A 13198-nucleotide genomic window follows, 5' to 3' on the forward strand; every position below is an offset into this window, starting at 1 on the left:
CTGGTTCTGTTGGAGCAAAGAGACTTCCTGAGACTTGATGTAATTTTTGCAAAGGGGAAACACATGTTGAGCCCTGCAGTACAAAACAATACTGAGGTGCTGATAGCCCTGCTGTCAGTCATGTGACGGGATGTAGGCTGGGTTAGGCAGCGCTACCCAGGAGCCTTTGAGCATGAGGTGGGGGAGGGGGAGGGAAGAAAAGGTCTCGGAAGCTTTTTACATCTAGACTCCATTAAGTTTATGAGAGTCTGAAAGGAGTGCTTTTCTGTTTTGAGTTAGAACCATCTTCCTCATCAGAATGCAACGTATCACACATGCTCTTCTTCTTTTTTTTTTTTTTTTTACCACTGAGGCAGTAGGTACTCAAAATGTTTGGGCAAGGAGAAAGTTTCCGTAAACCTACATTTTAAAATTCAGCGTAATAAATGCAGATTTTATAGGCGGTATCGTTCTTTATGAATTTCTCTCTCATAATGCTACAGCTAATGTATCTCTCACAGAGTAGTGGACTATACATTGGTACAAGGGCTTGAAGGACACTCAAAGTGTCCATTCCTCAAATACTTAAAAATCAGATGCAAACCCATTAAGTGTCAGGGAGTGAGAAGTCAGGATCTGACTGGGAAGCAGAAAGTTAACCAAAGTGATAATCTATTCATGTCTCTCTCTCAAGCTTTCTTATTTTCTAGCTAGTTAGTATCAGCTAGCTATGTAGCCCTGGATTAGGTGCTTTGGTAATACCAAAGGTGAAAGTAACTCACTTTTCTTCTCTAAACAGTAATTTTTCTAGTTGATGAGATGATAAGGATGTAAGACTGCTACGCAAAAGCGGAGTCTTCTCAGACCAGTAATACTGACTGTGCTTGGGAGCTTACGAAATTAGAAATCTCAGATTCCACTTCAAGTGACTCAAGTGCACATTAATGTGTGAGAAACACTGGTATGGGTAATATGGGAATATAAAAGATGAAAAAATTATTTCTGCAAGGATGGTAATAAACTTCAAGAGAAGTTGGCACTGAAATGGGCCTTGAACAATGGGTAGCTAGGAACCCATAAGGACTTGGAAGTGAGGAAACAGTGGAATAGAGAACAGGTAGTAATCCAATAGGCAAATGTATTAGGGGGAAAGTGGGAGGTGAGATTGAAAGATGTTTTAGGGCAGATTATTGTAGTAGAAGTTTGGGCTTTTGTGGTATAGATAAAAATACATGATTGCTTGATGTTTAAATAGTAATAGTAATGATAGTAATAGCAGTATATTATTCAAATTAGATTTATAGCATACGACTTTACATTCAGAGTTATATTAAAAAATAAGATATATTGTTCTGTTAAGTCTTTATACAAGCTGTGTGTGATAGAAGCTATTACTATACTCACTGAGTGGCAGATTAGTGAAGAGTAAAAGTCTTTTTTCAGCACTTTGAAGATCTAGCTCCATTGTCTTCTGACTTGGAATATTTATGGTAAGTCTATGAGATAATGTGTTTTTCTCCCTTTGGTTAAGTAATGGACATTTTTTTTTTACTGTGTACTCTAACCTTTTCTCTTTATCAATGGTTTTTGGCAATTTGATTGTGAAATGAATTGATGTTTCTTAATCAAATTTGGAAAAATTTAACCATTGTGTCTTTAAATGCTTTTTCTATCCTCTTTTTTTCCTTCTGGGACTCAACTACACATGTTAGACTGCTTGAAGTGGTTTCAGAGGTCATCAAGATTAGTCATCAAAACTAATCATATTAGTGATATTTCTTCTAATATGCTGTAATACAGTAAATTTTTCACTTTGAATATTGTTTTCATTTCAAGATGATCCATTTGTCTGTCATGTTTTTTTTCTTACATCTTTCATTTCTTTTCATTTTTTTTTTTTAAATCAAAAGTCAGTGAACTATGGCCCATGGACCAAACCCAACTGATGACCTGCATTTTGTATGGCTTGTGAGCTGAGAATGGGTTTTATATTATAAAGGATTATTTAAAAAAAATAAAAATATGCAAGAGAGACCATATGTGGTCCACAAAGCTTAAAATATTTGCTATCTGGTCCTTTACAGAGTTTGCTGATCCCTGTTTTAAATCCCTGATTTGAATCACATAGCTGTTTTAGAGTTCTTGTCTACTAATTCCATTATCTCTATCATTTCTGGTTCTGTTTCTATTGACTGATATTTTCCTCTTTGCTGCTTGTTCACAAGTCTAGTGATTTTTTATTGGATGTTAGGCATTAATACATGTTTATGTTGAATATTTGCATTTTGTTGTTTTTCTTTAAAAATGTTGAGGTTTTGAGGTTTGTTTTGGCAGGCTGTTAAATTACTTACAGATCAGCTTGGTACCTTTGGGGCTTTATTTTGGGACTAGTTTAGCCATACTACCAAGGTATTATATTTCTTATGTCTTTCCTTCATCCTCTGCATATTCAAGAGATCTTCCCATTCTGGTTGGTAGTTATTAGAATATCTTCTAGGCACATGTTAGTTCAGGAAATTGCTCAGTTTATAGTTCCCTTAAAGTGAGTCAATTTTTTGCCCTGCTTTAGAGAATTTCATCCTAAAGCTGCACAGATTGGTATTTAACCAAAGACTTGAAGGGACTATTATGCAGATTTATGGATTTCTTTCTCTGCATAACTGCTTCCTTTCCTATACTCTTCCCGACAAGCCCCATCTTTCTTATTATATCTGAATTTTTATTTCTGACTCTTCAGCCCAGGAAAACCCTGGTATTATGTTTTGGTTCCCACTCCTGTGTAGCAGCTTCGACATTGCCACCAGAGAGAAAGATGGGGCATCATAGGGCTCACCTTGCCTGTAATCCAATCTCTCTGCAAATAGTTGCTTCATGTATTTTGATTAGTTTCTAGTTGGTTACAGTGGGAAGGCAAGTCTTATGCTGATTACTCTTTCATGGGTAGAAGCCCAGAGCATGGGCATGTGAGTCAGACAAACTTGTTTTCTGGTTCTGACTCTGTACTTACTAGCTGTGGACTTTGGGTTAGTCATTAACTTCTAGAAGCTTCAGTTTCCTATCTGTAGGACAGGGATAATAATAGGGTGCTTTGTGAGGATTAGATTATGACAGTACATGTCAAATATTAACAATGTGCCCAGAAAATAGTAATAGAAAATAAACACATGATGGTTATTATTAACATCTAATTTGGGGGGAGGGGTGGTAGACAGATGAAGTCATGTGGTCAATATCATACAGTAAGCAGTTGAGTTGGTCTCCCTCCCAGGAAGTCCAACTCCAAGGCCCTGGTTTATATGTGCATGGACCATGGCTGGCTTGGCCACACAAAAAAAGGCAACATTTGTATGGAACACATTTGTGTTACACAAAATGAAAGGTTCTGAATCATGATTAGATCTGAATGGCAGCTTAGACTGGGACACAGGTTTGTTGTTTGTTGGGGGCAGACACTGCATAATGGGGAGGCAGGTGCCAACACTTAGCACAAGTGCGTTTCTTCCATACTGAGCATTAGGTTACACTGTAGTCTTCTACTAATTGAGTCAACAAATATGGTTCTAATTGTTTTTACTTCCCATTCTCTCCCCCTACCCACACCACTGGGGTGCTTCAATCAGACCAATTCTACCCTTTCTAGCTGCCTACCATTCCCAGTTCTCTGTGTGAAGTATCACTTTAGTGCAGGGACTCCTGCATGTCCTAAGTGGGTAGTCATACAGTCAACGTGTTGAAGGGTCTACAGTCCAAGATACAATGTGTCAAAGGGGGTGCAAGGTGGATCTCAGTTGTTTTGCAGCTGCATCCATGGAGATGGGTTTGATAAGTTCCAGATGCACAGAACCTAAGTTTTGGTATAAGATTGATTTGGATTCCAATCCCCACTGGGCCACTTGCAAGCTGGGTACCACTGGGCAAATTACCTAACGTCCATCTCCTAATCTGTGAAATGATGAAAATAGGTACTTTGTAAGATTAAGTAAGATAATGAATGTAATGCACTTTGAACACAGCAAGAATTGATGAAAATAATAACATTTCTCCCCCCAAATAAGAAAGAGTCTATTCACAAAATCTAACTTTTCCTCTCAAATATCTGCTCTATTCCAATTCCCCCCAGATTCCTGGAGCCTGTGCTCACATTCCTCTGATGACCACTTCCGTTCACAGATACAATCCTAAGCGGAATTCAGTGTGTGAAGCAGAAACCACGTGCATTTTTGAACAGAGAATTTAATGTTAGCAGTTTGTCCAGTAGGTGTTCAAAGAATGAAAAGGTGATAAAGGAACCCTGAGATAACATGGAGATGGTAACTGCAGGAAGCAGCCTCAGTTCCTAGGGCAGTTCCCTGTGGGAGGACAGAGTCAAGGTTGGAGTGTCAGCCCCTGAAGAATAGCCCCTGAGGCTGGGACGGAGAGGAGCAAGTTCCAACCTTGGTGGTGTCTCAGGAGCTTAGGGGGGCGGTGCTGCAGAGACAGGACTGACACCTGGAGATGGGTACTGCTCGCCTGGTGCTAGGGTCTGAGGGGGTCCTGCGGCAAAGCAATGTGGAAAATCTGAACCCCGAACTGACCGTGACTGGAATGAACCATCACTGCGGAGATGAAAACCTTGCTGGGCAACACTCACCGAAACAGCAGGTAAACAGGAAGAGGAACCCCCTTCCCCCTCCGCTCGTCTCACAGTCTGTGACAGAACCCAATGGGGATCTCTGGCTGGCAAAGGATAAGTGAGGTTTTCCAAGCCCCCGCTCCAGTGTCATGAAGCAGAGTCCAGGAGGGTAGCTTTGGAGCTAAGAAACAATAGCTTAAAAACTAGCACCAGGGGGCGGAGCCAAGATGGCGGCGTGAGTAGAGCAGTGGAAATCTCCTCCCAAAAACACATAGAGCTATGAAAATATAACAAAGAAAAATCTTCCTAAAATAGAGACCACAGGACACAGGACAACATCCAGACCACATCCACACCTGCAAGAACCCAGCGCCTTGTGAAGGGGGTAAGATACAAGCCCCAGCCCGGCGGGACCCGAGCGCCCCTCCCCCCGGCTCCCGGCGGGTGGAGAGAAACCGGAGCGGTTTTTTTTTTTTTTTTGGCGAGCGCTTTTTGGAAGCCTTAGAGGGACGGGCCCCCGTTGCTGGGGAGGCAGGGTGGCGGGACCGGTGAGGAGGTGCCTGGGAACGGCGCCGGAGGACAAAGAATATCCTGCGTTTCTCCCTGCGAGACCTGGGGGCGGGTGCCTGAGACCGGTGCCTGAGGACGGAGGAGGTCGCGCGTTTTTCCCCTTTTTTTTTTTTCTCTTTTTGGCGAGCGCTTTTTGGAAGCCTTGAAGGGACGGGGACCCCAGTGCTAGGGAGGAACGGTGGCGGGACTGGTGAGCGGGTGGCTGGGACCGGCGCCTGAGGACAAAGAATATCCCCCGTTTTTCCCTGCGGGACCCGTGGGCGGGTGCCTGAGACCGGCACTTGAGGACAGAGGAAATCGCGCGTTTTTCCCCTTTTTTTTTTCTCTTTTCTGCGAGTGCTTTTTGGAAGCCTAAAAGGGACAGGGACCCCGGTGCTAGGGAGGCAGGGCGGCGGGACTGGTGAGCGGGTGCCTGGGACCGGCACCTGAGGACAAAGAATATCCCGCATTTTTCCCTGTGGGACCGGTGGGTGGGTGCCTGAGACCAGCACCTGAGGACGGAAGAAATCGCGCGTTTTTCCCCTTTTTTTTCTCTCTTTTTGCCGAGTGCTTTTTGGAAGCCTTGAAGGGACAGGGACCCCGGTGCTAGGGAGGCAGGGCGGCGGGACTGGTGAGCGGGTGCGTGGGACCAGTGCCTGAGGACAAAGAATATTGAGCGTTGCTTCCCTGAGGGACCGGTGGGTGGGTGCTTTTTGGAAGCCTTGAAAGGACAGGGACCCTGGTGCTAGGGAGACAGGGCAGCAGGACCAGTGAGCGGGTGCCTGGGACCGGCACCTGAGGACAAAAAGAAGAAAAAAAATCGCTTGTTTTTCCCCTTTTTTTCCTTTTTTTTTTCTCTTTCTTTCTGTTCCCTCTCTCATTGTTGCTGCTGTTGTTTTGGTTTGGAGAGTGCTTTTTGGAAATCTTAAAGGGGCAGGACAGGTCACTTAGACCAGAAGCAGGGAATCTGGGGATCTCTGGGCACTCTAACCCCCTGGGCAGCAGGGAGCACAGAGGCCCCTTACGAAGATAAATAGTCTCCTGGCTGCTCCCCCTCCAACGGGGCTCCACCATTTTGGAGGAACAGCCCCAGCCAGGCCAAGCCCACAGCAACAGCGGAGATAAACCCCAAAGCAACTGGGCAGGAAGCAGAAGCCCTGTCTGCGCGCAGCTGCCCAGCACAAGCCACTAGAGGTCGCTATTCTCCCAGGAAAAGGCTACAAACCAACAAGAAGGGAAGCTCTTCCAGCGGTCACTTGTACCAGCTCTGCAAACTATCTCTATCACCATGAAAAGGCAAAACTACAGGCAGACAAAGATCACAGAGACAACACCTGAGAAGGAGACAGACCTAACTAGTCTTCCTGAAAAAGAATTCAAAATAAAAATCATGAACATGCTGACAGAGATGCAGAGAAAAATGCAAGAGCAATGGGATGAGATGCAGAGAAAAATGCAAGAGCAGTGGGATGAGATGCAGAGAAAAATGCAAGAGCAGTGGGATGAAGTCCGGAAGGAGATCACAGATGTCAGGAAAGAGATCACAGAAGTGAAACAATCCCTGGAAGGATTTATAAGCAGAATGGATAAGATGCAAGAGGCCATTGAAGGAATAGAAGCCAGAGAACAGGAACGTATAGAAGCTGACATAGAGAGAGATAAAAGGATCTCCAGGAATGAAACAACACTAAGAGAAATATGTGACCAATACAAAAGGAAAAACATTCGTATTATAGGGATACCAGAAGAGGAAGAAAGAGGAAAAGGGATAGAAAGTGTCTTTGAAGAAATAATTGCTGAAAACTTCCCCAAACTGGGGGAGGAAATAATCGAACAGACCATGGAATTATACAGAACCCCCAACAGAAAGGATCCAAGGAGGACAACACCAAGACACATAATAATTAAAATGGCAAAGATCAAGGACAAGGAAAGAGTTTTAAAGGCAGCTAGAGAGAAAAAGGTCACCTATAAAGGAAAACCAATCAGGCTAACATCAGACTTCTCAACAGAAACCCTACAGGCCAGAAGAGAATGGCATGATATACTTAATGCAATGAAACAGAAGGGCCTTGAACCAAGGATACTGTATCCAGCACGACTATCATTTAAATATGATGGTGGGATCAAACAATTCCCAGACAAGCAAAAGCTGAGGGAATTTGCTTCCCACAAACCACCTCTACAGGGCATCCTACAGGGACTGCTCTAGATGGGAACACCCCTAAAAAGAGCACAGAACAAAACACACAACATATGAAGAATGGAGGAGGAGGAATAAGAAGGGAGAGAAGAAAAGACTCTCCAGACAGTGTATATAACAGCTCAATAAGCGAGCTAAGTTAGGCAGTAAGATACTAAAGAAGCTAACCTTGAACCTTTGGTAACCACGAATCTAAAGCCTGCAATGGCAATAAGTACATATCTTTCAATAGTCACCCTAAATGTAAATGGACTTAATGCACCAATCAAAAGACATAGAGTAATAGAATGGATAAAAAAGCAAGACCCATCTATATGCTGCTTACAAGAAACTCACCTTAAACCCAAAGATAAGCATAGACTAAAAGTCAAGGGATGGAAAAACATATTTCAGGCAAACAACAGTGAGAAGAAAGCAGGGGTTGCAGTACTAATATCAGACAAAATAGACTTCAAAACAAAGAAAGTTACAAGAGATAAAGAAGGCCACTACATAATGATAAAGGGCTTAGTCCAACAAGAGGATATAACCATTCTAAATATATATGCACCCAATACAGGAGCACCAGCATATGTGAAGCAAATACTAACAGAACTAAAGAGGGAAATAGACTGCAATGCATTCATTGTAGGAGACTTCAACACACCACTCACCCCAAAGGATAGATCCACCGGGCAGAAAATAAGTAAAGACACACAGGCACTGAACAACACACTAGAACAGATGGACCTAATAGACATCTATAGAACTTTACATCCAAAAGCAACAGGATATACATTCTTCTCAAGTGCACATGGAACATTCTCCAGAATAGACCACATACTAGCTCACAAAAAGAGCCTCAGTAAATTCCACAATATTGAAATTCTACCAACCAATTTTTCAGACCACAAAGGTATGAAAGTAGAAATAAATTCTACAAAGAAAACAAAAAGGCTCACAAACACATGGAGGCTTAACAACATGCTACTAAATAATCAATGGATCAATGAACAAATCAAAATAGAGATCAAGGAATATATAGAAACAAATGACAACAACAACACTAAGCCCCAACTTCTGTGGGATGCAGCGAAAGCAGTCTTAAGAGGAAAGTATATAGCAATCCAGGCACACTTGAAGAAGGAAGAACAATCCCAAATGAATAGTCTAACATCACAATTATTAAAACTGGAAAAAGAAGAACAAATGAGGCCTAAAGTCAGCAGAAGGAGGGACATAATAAAGATCAGAGAAGAAATAAACAAAATTGAGAAGAATAAAACAATAGCAAAAATCAACGAAACCAAGAGCTGGTTCTTTGAGAAAATAAACAAAATAGATAAGCCTCTAGCCCAACTTATTAAGAGAAAAAGAGAGTCAACACAAATCAACATAATCAGAAATGAGAATGGAAAAATCACGACAGACTCCACAGAAATACAAAGAATTATTAAAGACTACTATGAAAACCTATATGCCAACAAGCTGGAAAACCTAGAAGAAGTGGACAACTTCCTAGAAAAATACAACCTCCCAAGACTGACCAAGGAAGAAACACAAAAGTTAAACAAACCAATTACAAGCAAAGAAATTGAAACAGTAATCAAAAAACTACCCAAGAACAAAACCCCGGGGCCGGACGGATTTACCTCGGAATTTTATCAGACACACAGAGAAGACATAATACCCATTCTCCTTAAAGTGTTCCACAAAATAGAAGAAGAGGGAATACTCCCAAACTCATTCTATGAAGCCAACATCACCCTAATACCAAAACCAGGAAAAGACCCCACCAAAAAAGAAAATTACAGACCAATATCCCTGATGAATGTAGATGCAAAAATACTCAATAAAATATTAGCAAACAGAATTCAACAGTATATCAAAAGGATCATACACCATGACCAAGTGGGGTTCATCCCAGGGATGCAAGGATGGTACAACATTCGAAAATCCATCAACATCATCCACCACATCAACAAAAAGAAAGACAAAAACCACATGATCATCTCCATAGATGCTGAAAAAGCATTTGACAAAATTCAACATCCATTCATGATAAAAACTCTCAGCAAAATGGGAATAGAGGGCAAGTACCTCAACATAATAAAGGCCATATATGATAAACCCACAGCCAGCATTATACTGAACAGCGAGAAGCTGAAAGCATTTCCACTGAGATCGGGAACCAGACAGGGATGCCCACTCTCCCCACTGTTATTTAACATAGTACTGGAGGTCCTAGCCACGGCAATCAGACAAAACAAAGAAATACAAGGAATCCAGATTGGTAAAGAAGAAGTTAAACTGTCACTATTTGCAGATGATATGATACTGTACATAAAAAACCCTAAAGACTCCACTCCAAAACTACTAGAACTGATATCGGAATACAGCAAAGTTGCAGGATACAAAATCAACACACAGAAATCTGTAGCTTTCCTATACACTAACAACGAATCAATAGAAAGAGAAATCAGGAAAACAATTCCATTCACCATTGCATCAAAAAGAATAAAATACCTAGGAATAAACCTAACCAAGGAAGTGAAAGACTTATACTCTGAAAACTACAAGTCACTCTTAAGAGAAATTAAAGGGGACACTAATAAATGGAAACTCATCCCATGCTCATGGCTAGGAAGAATTAATATCGTCAAAATGGCCATCCTGCCGAAAGCAATATACAAATTTGATGCAATCCCTCTCAAATTACCAGCAACATTCTTCAATGAATTGGAACAAATAATTCAAAAATTCATATGGAAACACCAAAGACCCCGAATAGCCAAAGCAATCCTGAAAAAGAAGAATAAAGTAGGGGGGATCTCACTCCCCAACTTCAAGCTCTACTACAAAGCCATAGTAATCAAGACAATTTGGTACTGGCACAAGAACAGAGCCACAGACCAGTGGAACAGATTAGAGACCCCAGAAATTAACCCAAACATATATGGTCAATTAATATTTGATAAAGGAGCCATGGACATACAATGGCAAAATGACAGTCTCTTCAACAGATGGTGCTGGCAAAACTGGACAGCTACATGTAGGAGAATGAAACTGGACCATTGTCTAACCCCATATACAAAGGTAAACTCAAAATGGATCAAAGACCTGAATGTAAGTCACGAAACCATTAAACTCTTGGAAAAAAACATAGGCAAAAACCTCTTAGACATAAACATGAGTGATCTCTTCTTGAACATATCTCCCCGGGCAAGGAAAACAACAGCAAAAATGAGCAAGTGGGACTACATTAAGCTGAAAAGCTTCTGTACAGCGAAAGACACCATCAATAGAACAAAAAGGAACCCTACAGTATGGGAGAATATATTTGAAAATGACAGATCTGATAAAGGCTTGACGTCCAGAATATATAAAGAGCTCACACGCCTCAACAAACAAAAAACAAACAACCCAATTAAAAAATGGGCAGAGGAACTGAACAGACAGTTCTCCAAAAAAGAAATACAGATGGCCAAGAGACACATGAAAAGATGCTCCACATCGCTAATTATCAGAGAAATGCAAATTAAAACTACAATGAGGTATCACCTCACACCAGTAAGGATAGCTGCCATCCAAAAGACAAACAACAACAAATGTTGGCGAGGCTGTGGAGAAAGGGGAACCCTCCTACACTGCTGGTGGGAATGTAAATTAGTTCAACCATTGTGGAAAGCAGTATGGAGGTGCATCAAAATGCTCAAAACAGACCTACCATTTGACCCAGGAATTCCACTCCTAGGAATTTACCCTAAGAACGCAGCAATCAAGTTTGAGAAAGACAGATGCACTCCTATGTTTATCGCAGCACTATTTACAATAGCCAAGAATTGGAAGCAACCTAAATGTCCATCTGTAGATGAATGGATAAAGAAGATGTGGTACATATACACAATGGAATACTACTCAGCCATAAGAAGTGGAAAAATCCAACCATTTGCAGCAACATGGATGGAGCTGGAGAGTATTATGCTCAGTGAAATAAGCCAAGCGGAGAAAGAGAAATACCAAATGATTTCACTCATCTGAGGAGTATAGGAACAAAGGAAAAACTGAAGGAACAAAACAGCAGCAGAATTACAGAACCCAAAAATGGACTAACAGGTACCAAAGGGAAAGGAACTGGGGAGGATGGGTGGGCAGGGAGGGATAAGGGGGGGGAAGAAGAAGGGGGGTATTAAGATTAGCATGCATGGGGGGGAGGGAGAAAGGGGAGGGTGGGCTGCACAACACAGAGAGGACAAGTAGTGACTCTACCACATTTTGCTAAGCTGATGGACAGTAACCGTAATGTGGTTGTTAGGGGGGACCTGATATAGGGGAGAGCATAGTAAACATAGTATTCTTCAGGTAAGTGTAGATTAAAAATTTAAAAAAAAAAAAGAAAGAAAGAAAGAAAAGGGGGATTACTCCTTAACAGGATAAAACTATTGGTAAATCAAAGATCAACGCATGCTTTAAATATCCTTAATGTTGATCACTTAAAGGGTGTCAGATGATCAGCTATGGAGGTACTCTTTTCTGATAATATTCCTTTCTCTTAATTAAAAAAAAAAAAAAAAAAAAGCAGTTACTGTGTGCTGACCTCCAATGAGTTCTGCACAGTGGTATAGAGGGCATGTCAAAGTGTGGGCAAAGGGTCTGTTTGTTTCTAGGCAGAAGATCAAGGCCTAGCTTGGATACCCAGAAAATGAACTAAGATACGATATGAGGAGGAGCTTCCGGCATCAGCACTCTCTGGAGGACTCGTGCCGGGGGATGATCATCAAAAAGCCTCCACAGGGATCCGGACGATGCTGCGGTTGTGGCTGCATCCAGCCCACCGTCTCCTGGACTTGCCATAAGAAGGAGGAGGGAGATGTCTAGGCTGGCATGTGCATACAGTGAGACAACGAATTTGACTGGATCTGTACTGTTGGAACTCAACCAGGAGTTGGGAGGGGTGCAAGTTGTAGCACCCCAAAATCTCATGACTATAGACTATCTATGGTTAAAAGAACATATGGGATGTGAACAGATCCCAGAAATGGGCTGCTTTAATTTGTCTGATGGTTCAAGTACAGTTCGAAAATATCCATCATATCATAGATAAATTTTCACAAATGCCTAGGGTGCCTAAATGGTTTTCTTGGCTTCACTGGAGACGGCTGGTAATTATAGATTTGCTTTGTTTATGTCACCGTATTCCTATTATGTTAATATGTGTGTGCAAATTAGTTAGTAGTTTAAAACCTGTACATACTTAAGGTACTATACAAGAAGATATGTCAAAGAAATAATCAATCCTCCCAAGTTTCCTTCATATGCTACATCTATAGCTTTTCTTCTTCCTTCCTAATTACAAACCTTAAATAGAATTCGTGCCTCATATCGAATTTACCGAGTATCATAATTCCTCCAGGTGGTAAAGATACCTCGAGACAAGTGCTGGGCATAGAAGCCACAGGGCATAAATCTGCAAAGAAGTAAAAAGCTAACCTTTGCAAACAATATGGCTTCTCTCTCACTTACCAACTTTACATTTCCCTGTATGGCCCCGGAAGATGACTGGTTAGCCAGAGACGGGTAAGATTCCTCAAGGGAGGAACAACCTAAGACAGGCACAGTCGCAGGGGGGCCATCAGGTGAGAATTTGGGGATCAACAGAGGTGAGGCTCAGAACCTCACCCCCCCTGCTTTGAGAGAAATCTTCTGCATCCGTGGATGTCTTGCTGCCCTTGTCTAGCCTGGATTAATACTTAGTCCATAGGCACACACCTGATCATCTGATCATCTACATTTGCCTTCTTACAGCACTAAACTATGTTTTCTACCTTTATCTTGCATCTACCTACCACTTCAGCATTTTATTAAAAATAAAAATA

The sequence above is a fragment of the Manis javanica genome, chromosome 6 (genome assembly GCF_040802235.1).
Source record: "Manis javanica isolate MJ-LG chromosome 6, MJ_LKY, whole genome shotgun sequence".
In the NCBI taxonomy this organism is placed as follows: domain Eukaryota; kingdom Metazoa; phylum Chordata; class Mammalia; order Pholidota; family Manidae; genus Manis; species Manis javanica.